Source organism: Triticum aestivum, chromosome 5B (genome assembly GCF_018294505.1).
Source record: "Triticum aestivum cultivar Chinese Spring chromosome 5B, IWGSC CS RefSeq v2.1, whole genome shotgun sequence".
Taxonomy (NCBI): domain Eukaryota; kingdom Viridiplantae; phylum Streptophyta; class Magnoliopsida; order Poales; family Poaceae; genus Triticum; species Triticum aestivum.
Window position 1 is genome coordinate 408,664,596 of NC_057807.1, and position 18,289 is coordinate 408,682,884.

An 18,289-nucleotide genomic window follows, 5' to 3' on the forward strand; every position below is an offset into this window, starting at 1 on the left:
ACGCTACTGTAACAACGATTATATCTCACGTACACCCTTAGCGGGCCCAGTTTGGGCCTGCAAGCCACTGGGGAAGATATCGATCGCGAGTGGGCCAAGTCGGAGGCCCACGAGTCAAGTCCTTGCCTTCACGCGCTTCCTTCTGACCTGCCTCGATGCCTTGATCGCTGACAGTTACTCCCGTCTTTCTCTCAAGAATACAGTTTTGATTTATTGCTAACTACTCTACTCCCTCTCGTCTAAAATAATTAGAGTTTTATGATTGTCCTAAGTAAAAAAAACTTGATCAAATATACACAAATACCCTCTCTATAAAGAAATACTCCCTCCGTTCCTAAATATTTGTCTTTCTAGAGATTTCAATAAGTGACTACATACGAAACAAAATGAGTAAATCTACACTCTAAAATATGCCTATATACATCTGTATGTGATAGTGCGTTTGAATCTCTAAAAAACAAATATTTAGGAACGGAGGGAGTATAAGATTGCTTAGATCACTAACTAGGGTCCATGTCATCGCCCTAAACACTATAACAAAGGGCAATGCTACACGTCCGCCGGATGATAAACTGATAATATCATCCGCCTCGGCAATTGTCGGATGCCGCCCGAAACACCGCCCGATCTACCATCCCAGCCAACTGGGCGCCTTCGCAACAGCTAGCTTGTTGCACTCATGGCTTTGCAACAAGGACCTTGTTGCAAAGGTCCATTGAGACAGCATCACTGCCCCGCCATGGCCTAAGTGCCTCGGCCATGGAGCGTCGCCGGCCGCCGGAATCGACGCTCCTCCTCCGAACCAGCACCCCGAGCAGCTGCCTCTACTCCAGCACGACAATGATGAAGTCTCACGCCGGGCACTTCTCTAGCAATTTCTGCAACCGAAGCTATGTTTCTGAAACATGTGTCTTGTTGCAATGCTTGCCCTTGTACGCTCTAACCCGGTGCACTCATTCTGCGCTTTTTGCAACCGGGGCTATGTTTATGAAACAATACCCTTGTTGCAGAAGTGAAAATATTGATCATCGAACCATTTTTCTTCTTTCTGAAACAAGTCCTCTATTGCGGAAACTTTCTAAAATTAAACCCTGTTGCCCAAAGAAAAACTTCACCATCAAACATTTATTTCTTTCTGAAACAAGATCTCTGTTGCAGAAAGCTTTCGAAACAAGACGCTTGTTGTAAAAAAAAACTAGCTGCACGGGACTGGTCGCCGGTGCGAGCGCTCGATCAAAATCAATCTAACGACAATACAGGCGGCGGATGTTGTGCGGGCATCAGCCGGCTGAAGGTTAGCATTTTCCCTAAACAAAACAGACATATTCTTCTACCGATATGGTTGGCCCGGGATTTTATGAACTCACCCAGGTCTAGGCCTGCCACTCAGGTCCCAAAGCCTAACAAACAAAACTCCATCGAAAGCGGGTATCAGGACAAGTGAAGAAAATATAGATCCCAGACTTCGGGACGCAACAAAAAGACACACATCATCGCAAGGCCCATACCGTTTTGCCACCTTCGTCCTCAAGGGAGGCGATCCCACGGAAGCTACCATAGGTAATCTTTATCAACGAAAGAGATGCTTACCACAAGATTGGGGGCAACGGCAAAGGGCATGATATGGTAGCTTCCGTGGGATATGTGAGCATACAGAAACACTTGGTATTTCTCTAAAATTTACTGCACCAAACACACCCCTCTTTAATTTTGAAGATTCAGTTACTCCCAATAGGTTTGCGTCTTCTAAATCATGCAATTCAAAGATGCCCTTAGTTCAGCAGCTCGGAGTGACGCGTCCCCCATCGGCCCATCCTGTCAAAATGCTGCCACATCGGCCGTCCTCCACGCCCACGAGCATCGTTTTTTTATATAAGGCAAAAGATTTACCATTTTCATTGATTAAGGAAGAAGATTTTAGACAACTAGCCGCAAAGCGGGGAACAAAGAACTACTCTCGTGGCATTACAATATTCAAATGGGTGGCACCTGCCAAAGCCCAAAGATGGGCCTCCTCTTTGATCTTCGCGACGATCGTCATCGTAGTAGCGGCGGTGTTGCGAAAGACCCTCGCATTGCGCTCTTTCCAAATCTCCCAAGACATAACATGAACAAGGAGGCGATTGCCTTTCTCTGGTTTCCACGCTCAATCACATTTTTAATCCACCATTCTCGACGAAACCTCAAATCTCCAGCTCCTCACCACATCACCATGTAGGCCAATCCACGCAGCAACCTGTACCCAAATACGTTGGGAGAACCTGCACTGGAAGAGAATATGCGCCGCGGTTTCCTGAACTTGCTTGCAAAGCGGGCAAAGGTTGTAGTTTGGCCAGCCATGACGGAGCAATCGATCGGCCGTCCATACTCTGTTTTGAATTATCAACCAAGCAAAAAACTTGCACTTCGGAGGGGCCCAAACCTTCCAAACAGCAGTAGGCATGATGCTAGTTGTGTGTCCTGCAAACTACGTCATATAGACAGTAGACGCCGAATTCTTCTTGAGTGGCGAACTTTCGATGGATAGTATCTTGCACACTATTGTTGAGAATAACAGAGGATAGTTTCTCCGAAAGTGTGCTCCGGGGTGATTCCATTATGGATATCAATCTGACTAACCCGCCCACGAGCATCATCACCTGGTCCTCCTCTCAGTCGCCGTCCCCGTCACTGGCTCGCCTCCTTCTCCATGTCCCTCCAAGCGGCCGCCGCCAGCGTCAAGGACTAGTTGCGCCACCAGAAGATGCGACCCGACCCCGGCTGCCCGGCGGCGCCCCCCCGCCGAGGATCGCTGACAGGATGAAAAGCCCCCAGATGATGCGCAGAAGGTACTGAACGCCCTGCCCCTTGAGCGCGCGCCTCCACCGCCGCGTCGGCGTGGTCTCCAGGTAGGGTACTTCCACACAGCGCGCTTCGGCTTCTCGGAGTCGGAGCTCCGGCAGGTCGCCGTCGACCTAGCCTGCCCTGTGCTGCCGCTTACGGTCACACCCATTTCACAAAGGAATCCATGCCAGCCACGTTTCACCATTGAATAGGAAATTGTGCTATGCTTGCGTTGCTCCCTCGCACACTGAAGAAATCGAAGAATTCGTTGATTTGGGATTGCTTGCCAATGTACTACTTCGGTGACACATTTTTCCTGCTTATTTTGCAGGTTTCTGCAGCGCTTGATGCTCTTGTCGACATTGCCGATGGAAGAATAGATATCCACGTCCTCATGGCTCTTGCAGCATTTGCTTCTGTGTTTATGAGGAACTCATTGGAGGGTGGCCTGCTTCTTGCAATGTTCAGCTTAGCTTATATCGGTACATATGTTGACAAATACTGAAACTCTGCCCATAGTAGCTCTTGTTTGTGTGCGCACTGAAAACTTGTTTTATTTGCTTATTATAGCCGAAGAATACTTTACGAGGAAGTCAATGGTTGATGTGAGAGAACTGAAGGAAAACCATCCAGAATTTGCACTTTTATTAGAAACGAGTGGAGATAAGTCAACACGGTTTTCTAATTTAAGTCATACCAAGGTTCCTGTGCAGGACCTTACAGTGGGTTCTCATATTTTGGTCAGAGCTGGTGAGGTGTGTTCTTTGTTTATATACAAAGTCCACTCCTTGTATCTCCAAGTTTTGTTTCATTGCATCATGTCTTCATGGTTGATAGCTATCTTGATGTTTCTATCTCTTTCTGTTGGATATTCTGTTAGTGTTTCTAGCAGTAAAGTGGCACTCCCTCCCTTCCAAAGTAGATGGCCTTGCTTTTTTGTTCTAGAGTACATGTATTTTATAGTTTTGGGGCAAATATTTAGTGATACTCTCTATTATGTCCTTCGTTTAATGCATGCTGCAGTTAGGCTAGTATAGTCTCTTAAACACATTTCTTAATTTTCTTGCCAAGAGCTCAGGCGCCATTAAATTGGAATAGAGGGAGTATATCCTAGTGTCTTCTTTTCTCATGTTGGTGTTATTCTTCTAGCCCATATTGTTTGGATCTCTATCTCATCATGGTGCAGTTTTCTTGTATTCCTTAGGCTGTGCCTATTGATGGAGAAGTTTACCAAGGTTCATCGACAGTCACAATCGAACACCTCACTGGTGAAACGAAGCCTCTTGAAAGGACGGTGGGGGACGCTATACCAGGTGGTGCTAGGAACCTGGAAGGAATGATGATAGTACAGGTTGACTTATTTCTCTCTTCACTGAAGAGACTTTTTTTCTTTTACATTTTGTTCTCTAGTCCCAGGATAGCTCATTTTCCTTAGCTAGTTTATTTAATGATTTCAGTACGTTAATACTCCACAAACACTACTACAATACAGCTGGTGGAACTCTTTAGTAGATTTTATTTGATATTTTTTATCTGAGAAATAGCAATGGCTGCTTGGTATGACAAAACCAATAAAATCAGTATTTCCCTATTCATGGTTGCTACATTATAGCCAGTCCAGATCAGACTATGGCTGGCTTACTCGGGAAGCATCTTTCTGCACCTGGATTACAGACTATGCCTACCTCATGGATTGCATCCCACCGAGCAAACCTGAGAAAATCCGGATCATCACAGCTGCGGGAAGCACCCTGGGAGGCGCTTTCTCTATATGCATAGGCTCTGCAGTGGCTTCGTAAAAAGCCAAATCAAAAGCCTGTGCGTTTGGTTTGGTGGCTGGCTTTTTTTCAATGGAAAACCAATAGGAAGCCCAAAGAAATAAAACCTTAAGCCATCTCATTGCTACCTATAAACCGTTCAAAAACTGAGATCCACCCATGTATTTTGACTTAGAAATCCCCATCAGCCATGTATTTCTTATGGAGCAATTGGCATAGCGTAGAGTTATCCTTGTGGACAATCTTCCACATACATTTGTTGATTAGGCGTAGGTTTATTATTCTGGTAAGCACCTCAGACATTATATTCATTAAATCTGCAATCGCTGCAATTTATCTTGCGACATCTAAACTTACCTAGCAGGTCATTGCCAGAAGACTATTATCCTGTATTATATATGCCGCCGTTCAACAGATTAAGCCCCATTATGTACATAGGAATGCTGCTCAAGCACTAATTGTTAAGGATCAGTTTATCCCCTGAAGACAACAATTTACTCTTCCAAATGCATAACCTTTTTGTTAACTTGTTAATCAATCCTTCACTTGGGAATGTTGATGCTTTTGTTTGACATGGAATCGCCCTCTTGCAGGTGACCAAATCATGGGAGGATTCAACACTCAACAGAATTGTGCAGTTGACTGAAGAGGGCAAGATAAACAAGCCAAAGCTGCAAAGATGGCTTGACGAATTTGGAGAGCACTATAGCAGAGCTGTTGTTGTACTGTCTTTAATGGTTGCACTACTGGGACCATTACTCTTTAAGTGGCCTTTTTTTGGTAACTCAGGTATTCCTCTAATGTTACAGTACATTACATGCTTCAGTAATTTGTGTTGGACTGCGTATTTTTTTCTTTTGTATTTTGACTTGGCACTTCTCCAATAGTTAATGCTATGTCTTGGAAAACTGTATTTTTTGGCAATTTATACTGAACTGGTACAATTGGCTCTAGCATTGAACTTTCTGTGTTCCAATTTTGTTTAGTTTGTAGGGGTTCAATTTACCGTGGGTTGGGGCTTATGGTGGCTGCATCTCCATGTGCATTGGCGGCTGCTCCCTTAGCATATGCCACTGCTATCAGTTCTCGTACAAGGAAGGTATTGCTTGAATCTTGAAGTCTTTCTTTATAATTGGCTACTTTTTTCATTCAATGTAAGACACTGCCATTTCAGCTTCTAAATTTCATGAGAGCATTTGGTGCTTAATCCAGATTGTTTTTGTCAGGCTAGTTTCGATCTACTTTTCTTTAATGGTACGTACTTGTATCGTATGCACAAGTGGTGGTAGAGATCAGAGGATATTAATCTGAATCTTCTGTTGAAATTATTGGTGTTGCACCTATGAAGTGCCTATTAGTAGTTTGTCCTGAATGTCTTTCGATAATTTACTATGACCTTTTTGTTAGATGAACTTCTTTCTTCAGAATTTTCCGGTATATTGGTTTCATTCAAGCTCATTTTTACTCCTTCTGTAGGGAATTTTGTTGAAAGGCGGGCATGTATTAGATGCTCTTTCGGCTTGTCAGTCTATTGCATTTGACAAGACAGGCACATTAACAACCGGGAAGCTTATGTGCAAAGCAATTGAGCCCATTCATGGACATTTGAATGTGAGAAATAGTCTTAACGTTTCTTCTTGCTGTACTCCGAGCTGTGAAAGTGAAGCTCTAGCAGTTGCCGCAGCCATGGAGAAAGGAACAACCCATCCTATTGGGAGGTAAGAGAATGGATAACTTTCTTAAACATGTTTGTTTTGTTCATTTGCATACATTTTTCTAAAGTAGAACTCTGCCACACTTGGGAATGGCATGAGTTGAATCTAAGTTGTTACGGCCCAATATAATGGCATGCTCTAGGCCAAGCATGTCATGTTTAGTATAGTGTTCTGCTGTTGTCTATTAGGACATCGTAAAAAATGATGTTTGATATTTTTTGCTTTTTATTATGTTTGGGATGATTTTTTTAGAACATGTTTTGTTCAAGATGATGACACCAAAGTTAAACAGTATAGTTTGCAATTACTTTGAAAATCTACTCTTCTATCATGAATTCATGGGTACGTACATCCACCACTTGCACATGATTTGAAAAAACATAAGCTGCTGTGCATAGCACACAATGCTATTAAACGTGAAACCATGTCAGGATGGGTCTTCGTGCTATTTAGTCAGCTTGACTAAGCCTTGACTAAGTATATGACAGTGTAAAACAGAAAACTTACTGATGATATCAACTTAGGCTTGGCTTATCCCTGAAGCCTGAAAACTCCTATTCTGGAAAAATTAGGCATGGATCTTGCTTGATTTTCCTCGTTGTAAGATGCTAAATCACTCAAGAATAGGATTTTATTTTGGGTTTCTGTATCAGCTGGCTTCCTGGCCCATTCTGGTTTCATGCAATGCTTATTTCTGTGTTTCTCATATGCACTAGGGCTGCCTTGCACTGAACCAGCATGATTCCTGGCAGGCTTGCATTACACTGAGCTTGTGCACCGAGGAGGCAAAAATAACACTTTTCTTCCATTTTAAATTGTCTTTTCCCACCATTTTAGAGAACCGAGTGTCGCTCAGTTGGCTTGAGGCGCGAGTGCATGCTCAGCTGACTTGGGTTCGAGGCCTGGCTTTCGTGGGGAGTGCTTATGGATGTTTCTAATTAAAAATGCAACATGTACTAGTGTGTCTTGGTCAAGTTTTCCTTCCCACAATTTTTAGCATAATGTTGAGGCTTTCAAGGTGTAATTTCGTTCTTCATCTTCACGGGTCAAGCATGGACATAAATCTTTGCTTCAGGAATGCCTGAAAAAACACATAATACATCTATGACATGGGCCTTTGCAATAGACATCTGTGAAGTTAGATTAAATTCTACTTTGTACTCCTAAGTGTCCAAAATTGACACAAAGCAACCCATTTCAAAAATTGACCACTTTGTATTTAGTGCTGCATTTTCCACTTTGTACATGATTTATCAAAAATGTGCGGAATCTGACAGATGAGGCACTACTGATGTGGCATCTAAATATTTAATAATCATCCAGCTCAGGCTAACGAGAGGGCCTATTTGCCAGATGAGAAATTTGATAAATTGGGTACAAAGTGGAAAAGGCAACACTAAACGGGGGTACCAAATGGTCAGGTTTTAATATGTTACTTTCTGTCAAATTTAGACACTAAGGGTTACAAAGGGGAATTTACTCATAAAGTTAATAACATACAATGTTTGCTCGAGATGCGGATGGGAATGACTCTGGCTGGGTGAGGTGGATGGATTGTTCAAGTTGTGGCACGCTGAAGATGGATCGAGAGGAGCTTGACAGGAATGATGAATCGAGAACGAGGTCGACTGAAAAACAAATTGGTTGTGCAGAGAGAAAGCAACTTAAACTCTAAAACCTATGCTCTCATACCATGCGATGAACTTGACTTGTATATTCCAGGGGCTCAAGGCCAATATATACAGTACATGTTCATGTGTTGTATAAGGATACCAAAAGCAGCTATAATACATATCTAACATAATATATCGCAGGCAGTTGACACACTGAGTTTATGATCCATAGGGCAGTGTTACATCACTCTGTTGGGAAGGACAAGGACCTCCCAAAAGTTCTTCTACAAAGCTTCGAGTCCTTACCTGGTAGAGGAGTTTTTGCTACTTTAAGCATCACAAAGGTAATGTGTACATCCGCAATATATTTCAACCAGCAAAGTCATCTTGAATCATTAGATATATCAAGCAAAGATTTTCTGTTGTTCTACGGGATTTTGTATATTTGATTTCAACAATGAAAAGAAATTCATTTCTGTACAGAAATAACTTTTTAATAAAATGGAAGTAGGAAACTCTCCTACTGTTCTGAGTAAAGAAAACAATGAACAGCGAGGGTTGGTTTTTATATCCTTACGTGTTTATTCCATCTCAATTATTCGAGAAACGGAAGGAAAACAATTGTAAAATATGTTTTCTTTGCTCGAAAGTTAATTTTGACAATATTAAGAGATTAAAAAAGAAGCCTATATAGTACACCTATCTTCATGCTCTTTGAAGCTGACTGTTTTCATTGAATGATGCATTGAAGACTAGCAGTTGTTTTGTTTAATCAGTTTTGAGTATTGGGAAGAGTTGGACCTTTAATTTCTAGCTTGGTCTCTCATATACCTGTGTTAGAGGCATCAAACAATGAAAACAAACTCTCTACGGCCGCTATCGGTTCTGTGGAATATATTTCTTCGCTATACAGATCAAATGGTGAATGTGAGCAGGTACAAGAGGCAATAAAAAGTTCTGCATATGGTCCTGAATTTGTCCAAGCTGCTCTATTAATGGATAAAAAGGTGAGCTAAATTAGAGTAAAACCTTCTCATTTCACAGCATGCTTCTCCCTGTTTATTTCGATGTCCTTTTTATGTTGTTGCGCAGATATTTATCTTCATGTTTGATGGAAGCATTCATGTATAACTAGGGAAATTATAAATAAATTATGTCTTTATCGTTAGTCTAAGGTGGATTGGAGTCCAGGCTGTCAAATGCTGATCAGTTGTCTTAATTAAAAATGGATTATATTGCAGACTTCCACATGCTCATAAGTTTTGTTACTTCAGTAATAATTTGTGACGTGTGAATGCTCTTATGCTTGTTGCTTGCTGGTTTGCTAACATTTAGGCTGCATCTTCAGTTGATATTATATTAACTAATAGAGTAAAGTGAAAACTAAAACATAAATCAGATCAAGTTTGAAATATACAAAAGCACTGTTAGTCTGTGTAGTGGTGTACACAAGTTTGAGTATATTGTTAGTGCATGGGGTAGGAAACCTAAGACATACAGTGCTATGTACAGGCATGCTTTCAAGGTACATTTCATGGAAAATGTAGCTGAAATTAAATCAGCTAATTTCGTTGTATACCGTGTGGAGATGGGATTTTTTTTAATGTAAGATAAATTGGGATTACCTATCTGGCCATTTAGTTTCGTTGACCTTTCGTGGCCTCAGCAATTAAATCACTCATGTCCCATCTATTTATAGCACAATTCAGGTTGGACATTTGAACCACAAAAGCTGTCCAGATGGCCAAACATTTGGTCCATCTGCTATGGATAGCCTGTCTATTTTGTACCCCTCCGTTCACAATTATAAGATGTTTTGGATATTTCAATATAGACCACATACGGACTGAAATGAGTGAACAAACACACTAAAATGTGTCTATATACATCTGATTCAAATAAAAGTTAAAACATCTTATATTTGTGAACGAGGGGGTACCTTCTTTAGGTCTTTGGCCCTGATAAAATTTTAATCCTAATGTGACTGCATTCGGCCTGACTTGGAAAATAGAGTCCGGACGTATGCTTGCAGTCTCAACAGCAGTCTTGCTTTATTTGGTCTGGCCAAAGGCCAAACCAATGGCAAGAAGCTCCACTTGACCACTTAGTATCATATTTCTGCCAGTTTCTTCTGTCAACATTCATTCAAATGTGTCATTACCATATAAAATGTACGTTATGTAAGAACTACCCTCCAACGCATTATTTATTCGCTGATTGATTTTTTTCCAGATGACCCTTTTCCACTTCGAGGATGAACCCCGTCCTGGTGCCTGTGAAGTTATATCCACCTTACGAGAGAAAGCAAAACTTCGCATCATGATGCTCACTGGAGATCATGAATCAAGTGCTCTGAGAGTTGCTAAAGCCGTTTGTATTGATGAAGTGCACTGCTGTTTGAAGCCAGAGGACAAACTGAATAAAGTAAAAGCAGTTTCAAGGCGAGGTAGTTCATATCTTCTTTTCTATTTTATTGTGAACCGAAACTCAGTATCCTGTTACTACCAGATTTCAGTTCTGCGATTGTATCGGATTCTTTTAGTTTTCTCATATGTTATTTAATTTTCAATATATCTGTCCATAATTAATCACAGTTGTTGCTTTCTACATATTTTTGCCATCGTGCTAGCTCTCCATGATTCAATCCAATAATTCTAACTGTTGTCTTCCAACTTCAGATTACTATTGTGATGTTAGGAAAACCTACCAGCTACGACCTCAGCATCTTTTGCCCATAACAAAACATTTGTTGTGTATAACTGAATTGTTGTATCTTTGAAACATTGTGCACTTCTCAACTATGCATCGTAGAGGTTCTGTTCTGCCAGCCAATATGATTAGTAAGCAACACGTGGGATTCAGAGAGGGAAGGTACATTTCCTCGTTATTATTTCCTCTGTATTTGTTTCCAGGTGGGAGTTTAATAATGGTCGGCGATGGTATAAATGACGCGCTCTTGCAGCTGCAACTGTTGGCGTCGTTCTAGCTCAACGTGCCAGTGCAACAGCAGTAGCTGCTGCAGATGTTCTGTTGTTGCAGGATAATATCTGCGGGGTGCCATTTTGTATTGCTAAAGCTCGTCAAACAACTTCACTGGTATTGTCACTTATGGGTATCACTGCAAAACACATTTTGTTGGGATATAACGTTTTTGGTTCTTACACTTTAGGTTCATCCTTGCAGGTCAAGCAAAGTGTAGGGCTTGCCCTAACTTGTGTCCTTCTTGCTGCGCTTTCTTCTGTCTTGGGATTTCTTCCTCTTTGGTTGACGGTGAGTTTGTTCCTCCATGCAGTATGCTACCTTGCTAATACACCTGTGGTTCAATGAATTTTGACGACTGATTGATCTAGTGACCATATCCTAACACTGGCATCATTGATAATGTTGTTATGCTGTGAAGAAAATCAGTAAAGTTAGACTAGGCCGTATGTTTAATTTTTGTTGTTGTTGGAAACATTGTAGTTCCATTTGAAATAATGCTACCACCGGATATGTGATCTGCGCCTGTGCGAAAAAATGCAGGTACTTGTTCATGAAGGAGGAACCCTTGTTGTCTGCTTGAACTCGATACGAGCCCTCAATGCGCCTACATGGTCGTTGGCAGATGAGATCCAACAACTTGTTGATGGCCTGAGGAAGTATATCTCGGCAAAGTTGAACAGCTCCTCAAATTATGCAGCTAATACTGCCCCGTTGTAGATTTGTATAGTGACAAATATCTACATGAACCGTTGGAATTTAGGTGGGGGTTGTGGACCTAATATTTGTAGGCTGTACTCAGCTCTCACAACCATGTAAGTAAATAAACAATGCTGATCATCCTGTAACTAAACATCTGATCAGGCTTGTTCGATCCTCCGTAAATATTTTTCTCCTGGAGTTTAATTCTGTGCTTGGTCCTTGAATTATTGTATGTGTCTCGGTTTAGGTTTTGAAATAATATAAAGAGTTAGCTAATACATAAACTTGCAGCGCGGTAACAATATCATGCGTAATCTTGAAAACCCCATAGAAATGATACAGCAACTTCTTAACAGCACATATTCATACATTTCCATCAAATCCGACAGATGCCGTTTGTGTGGGTCCATGTCAGCTCCCTACGTAATGTGTGGGTCCTATGAATGTCCACTTGAGCTCCCTACATAATGTGTGGGTCCTACCTGTCATTGAAACGGAGAAAGAAATAGTGTACAATAGAAATGGGAGAAAGGGAGTTCAAACCCGAGACCGGCGACTATCTGGGCATGTAGCACGAGCACCCGGACTATACGGCATATGGCTAGGAATACAGTATTTGTCACTATTTGTTGGTACTTAAGGATGTCTGATGGACACAAACCCTTAAAAAATACAAACGAAGTGGCAAATGGTTATCACAAAAATAAGAAACAAAACTTAGACATTCAAAAGATCGATCAATTGAAGGTGTTATCCGGCAGCATAAATGTCAGCCCATCGTTATCTTATTGAAGGTGTTGGTTCAAAGATTTTCTTGGAAGGTGGTAGACTTTGGTCTGGCATCTAGCTGGACCATGAACCAACCAACATTTGCGGTGATTCGTTCTAGAAGGTGTTGCTTTGGAGTGTTGCGCCGTTTGTTTGCCGATACATCCTCTGTCGGTATGGTGGTAGGATTTGAAGATACTGCAACGAGATTTGTCCTTTCTTTCTTTCTTGAAATAGCCTTTCGCTCCGCTTTATAAATAAAGCAATGATCCAACCAGTATCCAAATCCAAAACAAGAACGTCGGCCGGGGCAACATCACAATCATGCCCAATAAACAAAAGAGAAATAAGAAAAAAGCCACCTAGTGGCTGCCAACAAGCGGCCGGACGATAGTCGACGCGCTGTAGCCAGAAGCGCATCCAGCATGAGGCCAAGGTGAACTCGGTCGCGCTACCTAGAAAGCGGGCGTCAGTGCTGCAGAAAAGCAAGGAATTTGAAGAAGTCAGACGCTTGCCTTGAAAACACCCACTCAATCACCATTTTATTACGTGTGGTCCAAAGAGTACACGATATCGCCGCAAAAATAAGCCAGAATAAGTGGCGATGTCACCCAGGTTGGATAGCCCTGGTCTTGAGAAACTCCGCGAGGTCCAAGGCCTCCCAGTAGGGTGCTAGTGTTTCATGGATGAACGTCCGTAGGATCCGAGCCGCCATACATGAGAATAGGATATGGGTCCCAATGTCAGGTACCATGAATAAGGGGGCACAAGCCACCCACCGATCCATGCCACTTAAACACCTCGGTCCCCGAAGGGATGCGATCTCTAAGAAGTTGCCAAACAAAATCTTGGTATTCAAGGGCAAAGGGGCCTTCCACAAGGAAGAAAGCCAAGGGGTGGTCGGAGACCGGCGAGTTGACAGAGAACTCAAACGACGGAGGGAGACGCCTGGATACGGTGTCCGGATAGTCCGGCAACACCGGCATTAAGGCAGCCTGCGGTCCTTTCTTTCTTTAAGTTGTTTTGTTTGCATATCAATAATTAATAATATTTTTTTGAACAACAAAAGATTTTATTCCATTAGCAACATTTTACAGAGAGTGGTGTGAAAGGTCTCACAGTAGACATGGCGAGGACATCTCTCGCAATACAAGATCCTGCATCTGAAGAGAGACAACGAAAAGCTAGATGCCAGTTTTGGTCGCTAACTTAGCTTGATGATGTGCTTTGACATTAAAACACCTGTTGATGTGTGCTACTCTGGTGTGGATAAAAGATGGCAAAACCTGTATAGAAGCAAGAATAGGCGTTATATTCCAGTGAATTGTGACTTGAAAGATGGAACTCGCCCCTGCTGCCGATACGAGTACGGAGCAATCCGTGTAGTAGTGGTTCTGGGATGAGAAGAATTTCTGCTAACATTGTAGCCAATAGAAGCCCGTATGCTTCAGCTTGGAGAGCGGATGGCACCAGAGGAGACATAGCTGAAACCTACAGCTCCTGACAATGACCATTTTCTCCGAGTTGGATGATGACACCGATACCTGCTGGCGATGTTTGGATATTGTCCTCATTTGTCCATGCCGCATCACAACAAATTCCTTTTCCTGCAACTAAAGATGGGTCTTGTGTGGTTGATGGTTGTTGTACAACAACACTTCCTGCCATCTCATCTTCTAGTTTTGGGCCTTATGAGATCGCATTTGCCACCGGGTGTACCTGTGCTGGTTTACAAAACTTTCTACCAAACAGAGCATCATTTTGTGCTTTCCAAAGACACCATAAGAAAGTGTATACACTAGTTACATTGATATGGGGATGAGCAGAATCTATTAAAACCTTGAGCATGTGTGGAATGGAATGATTATGTTCTGCCAAAACTTCTGTTCTAATATACCAGGGAGAGGAAAACCAAGTAGCCTTTGAGAAAGGGCATAGAAAAAGCATGTGCACTTCATCCTCCTGGTTGCCACATCTAGTACAATTCTCACTAATATGTCTGGAGAACTTACTTGCTCGCTTACCCGTTGGAAGTGCTCGGCGAAGAAGTCTCCATGCGAAAGTTTGAACTCTTAGCTCAATGCGTTTGGCTTTCCAAACTTGATTGAGAAGATTTACAATCTGTGGTGGAACAGATTTTGGCCGTTGGTTTGCTGGCAGTGGTAGATTATTGAAGCAGTGCTTGTAGGCACTTTTCGAAGAGTTGTCACCTGCAGGGGTTAGCTTCCAAACCAACACGTCATGTCTAACAGTGTTAACTATAGGAGTTTGCATTATAGCTTGTGCAGTATTAGGATTAAACATAGCATTGACAAGATTGATGTTCCAAGTTAATAATATATGACTAAGTGCATCAATTGATGCAAAGGTTGAGGATTTGTCCTCATTAAAAAAATGATATTCAAGTGGTATTTTTTTCCCACAATGTGCTGGCCCGGTAAAAATTGTAGGATGTGGGAATGTTGTAGCTTGACCCGTCATTTCTGCCGTAGAAGGGAAAGAAAAGAAAAGCAAAACAAGAGGGAGTCGAAGGACGGAAATGGAGTACCCATTGACCTCCAGTATCATCATGCCGCTCCAGTGTTCGTCCCCTCCTCAGAGCACGTCGCGCCTGCACACCGGCCGCCTGACCTGTCAATCGGGCACGGATCATGGCCGGCAGCGCCTTCCATCGGTAATTGTAGCGGCACCGGCGGAGGCAGCCTCTGACATGACCTCCACGCCTGAGGTTTGACACACCAACTTGGCAAAAGTTTGGTCCTTCTTTTCCCCGGGTCTATTTGTGCCTGTGCTGCCCGCCCCCGTCATGATTCATGCCTCTTCCTTTGTCCAGGATTAGTCAGCCTGTTCAATTCACACGAGTCATGATCATTTTATCCGACAGTATCAGGGTTGGATCTTACTCGTTTGCCGAACCGAACCACGGCAAGTAAAACGAGGCAGAAATAATTTGAACCCACGAGAGCATCTACAACCGGGTGCCCATATCCGTCCCAAACATCTGGATAGGCTGCCCGGTCACTGTTCGGACAGAAAAAAGCCATCCAACTAGGTTCGTCGTACGCGGTCCAAATGCCCGGGTTGTTCGGTGTGGGGCGAATATGGGGAGGCCTGGACGCAGACACCGCCGCGACGTCGGACCGGCCCAGTATGGCCCATGTCGCCCCCGCCATTGTCCCTATAAAACCCCCGGCCGGTCGTCCGGACCCTAGTCAAACCCCACTCGCTCGAGTCTGCTCTCCCTCTCAGCTCTACTCATGTCTCCTCCTTTCCATTTCCACAATCTCTCCCATCGCCTCCGCGATGGCCGGCCGGAAGTGGACCTGAGAGCGGCTCCGACAAGATCGACTGGGCTAAGCTGGCCTTCGACTCGTCAAGCTCATTCGCGCTGGATGAGGAGGACTCGTGCTTCGCATTGCTCTCCGTCGCTCGCGGACAGAACTGCACGGGAGCTCCTCCTCCACGACGTCGCTGGTGGCTAGGGTAGGCAACTATAGCTCTGCGGCGCCCCGACGCTGCCCTACGAGGTCTGCCTTCCACGGTCAGGCGGCAGGGCGATCAGCGGCACCCGACACCGCTAGCAGTTGCTCCTCCTGCTGGGAGCCGCTCAGTGCTAGTGCCTGCACCATCGAGGCCGCGATCACAATTGCAACAGACGAAGACGGAGGGGCACTTATTTTATCGCCATGAAGAAGGTGGCGCAGGCCGCGTCAAGCCGTTGCGGCTGCGGGTCCTCCAGATCTAAACCGGAGCTGTTACCGCCCGCCTCTGACGACGGCGAGGCACTCCATGACGCAATTCGCCGCTCCTACACGTCAGCAGAGACGAATGACCGCCGTCGGTAATACGAAAATGAATCGGCGCTTCGCCTGTTGCTCGAGGAGCCCGAAAGGTTGGCGATGCAGAACCACAAAATATATCAGCAAAAACCGTCGTCGAAACAATCCCTATGTTTTGTCTAGCATTGGTTGGTTCCAAAGATTGTTCCGCCCATCATAAAAAAGATTGTTCTAACTTTGCTTGGCTACAATGTCTAATAGGTCGAGGAGGCATGAGATCACATAATGTCATCCGCTTGATCCCCATCGAACGGTACATGCGTGCCAAATCCTTCACTGGATAGTTGCAAGCCGATCCATAATAAATCCGTCTATCGAGATAAGGACAACCCGAGAGACATCAACAACCACCACTATCCTAGGACGCTGATCATTTGGATCTCGGTGCCCCGCCTTGTGCTAGGGCATGCGACTGATGACAAACAACTAGATCTAGCATAATGACAAAGCAGGAGGTGGAAGAGTGAAAGAGGAGGAAGTGAGTTGACGGTGGAAGAGAGAGGACTCAGTGCACATAGGTGGAAGGAGGCGGCATCAAGGGATTTCCATCGTATAAGTACAGACTAGGGGATGTCGTGTTCATGTGGCCTCGTACAGATTTATATATTTATACGTAATAATAAAGGGGTTATTGCTTCTGTTCGCCCCTTCAAAAAAAAATACACCCGAAATTACTATAAATTACCCACTATGCCACCCACAAGTGAACAAAACAATCTGGTTTTCTTTTCAAAGTCGGCATCATGCTTCGTTATTTTTATTGTAAATGTGATACCAATATAAGTCATAGACGCACAAGTAGCCCTAGCTCTTCAAGCCATGAGACCAGGGTTCCCCAACCTCCACATTTTCCCCTCCGGCTCATGTGCAGGGCTTGACTCCCCATGTTTTTTTTAAAAAAATTCTTTCCTTTTCTCATTCTGTTTTCTTCCTTCTTTAAACAAATTCAGGATTTCTAAAGTTTTAAAGTTGTGAGTTTTCAAAAATATGTTTGAGAAATCATAAAATGTATGTGAACTCAAAAAATGTTTAGGAAATCATAAAAATTCGCGGATTCAAAAAATATTGGTGGTTTTGCAAAACTGTTCACAAATTATAAAAATATGCAAATTTTGGAAGAAAAAAAATGGTCGGGAAATAAAATCATGAACATGATTTGAGAAAAATGACCGTGTATTCAAAACATATTCGGGAATCTGAAAAAATGTCCATGAAATTTTAGAAAATGTTCACAGAAATTAAAAAAACACAAATTTAAAATTTGTTCCCTAATTTATGAAAATCTCATTGATTCAAAAAAATGTTTGTTGAGTAAAAAATGTTCATGAATTCGAAAACTGTTTATGCATTTCAAAAAATGTTCCTAAACAAAAATAATGTTCATGATTTTTTTGAGAAAAACTAAAATTAAAAAAAAATGATTCGAAAAACTGTTCACAGATTCAAAAGTCTTTTATGTCTAGGATTTGATTAGTTTTTCCTAAAGTCTTTATTTGTCTAGGGGTTGGGAGTAGTTCGTGGTTGATGAGATTTGTCTTTAAAGTTTTAACCATTCCCTTGCGCAACATAATGACAAGTGTGTCATGTAGTGGCAAGCCCATAGCCTTGGGATTTACCACTCAAATGTATTGCGATCACGTGGACATCACGACTATCATTGGCGAGGGTGGGAAGTAAAATAAATGGCATCATGGTGAGCCACTGTGTTAAAATAGAGGGCACTCATATATCAGGGTATTGAGTCATACTTATTCGGCTAGCTCATAATTTTTTTGTCTCCCGTTGCAACGCTACTGACATACTTGCTAGTATATTATTAACAAGGGTAATGCTTTCTTCATGAAGTTTTTTTATTTAATCTAAGTTGAGTTAAATAGAAAAAATCGACAAACAAACAATGTTATTCCACACATCCAATTTACATAAAAAACACTTATAAGACATCTCATATCTAAAAATTATCATAAGGTAAACAGGACACAAATTCCAAGGAGTCCCAATGTTGCTTTGATCCTCCTCCAAAGTAAAAATAGACGAAGGAGGCATCCGTCACCGGGTGGCGTCCACTGGGT

The 18,289-nt window shown here is 42.7% G+C and overlaps 1 pseudogene; it reads left to right on the forward strand.

Annotated features, from left to right (window-relative positions):
• The first annotated feature begins 2,536 nt into the window (after positions 1-2,536).
• On the forward strand, positions 2,537-11,811 carry LOC123112142 (probable cadmium/zinc-transporting ATPase HMA1, chloroplastic; annotated as a pseudogene).
• Positions 11,812-18,289: the final 6,478 nt, after the last annotated feature.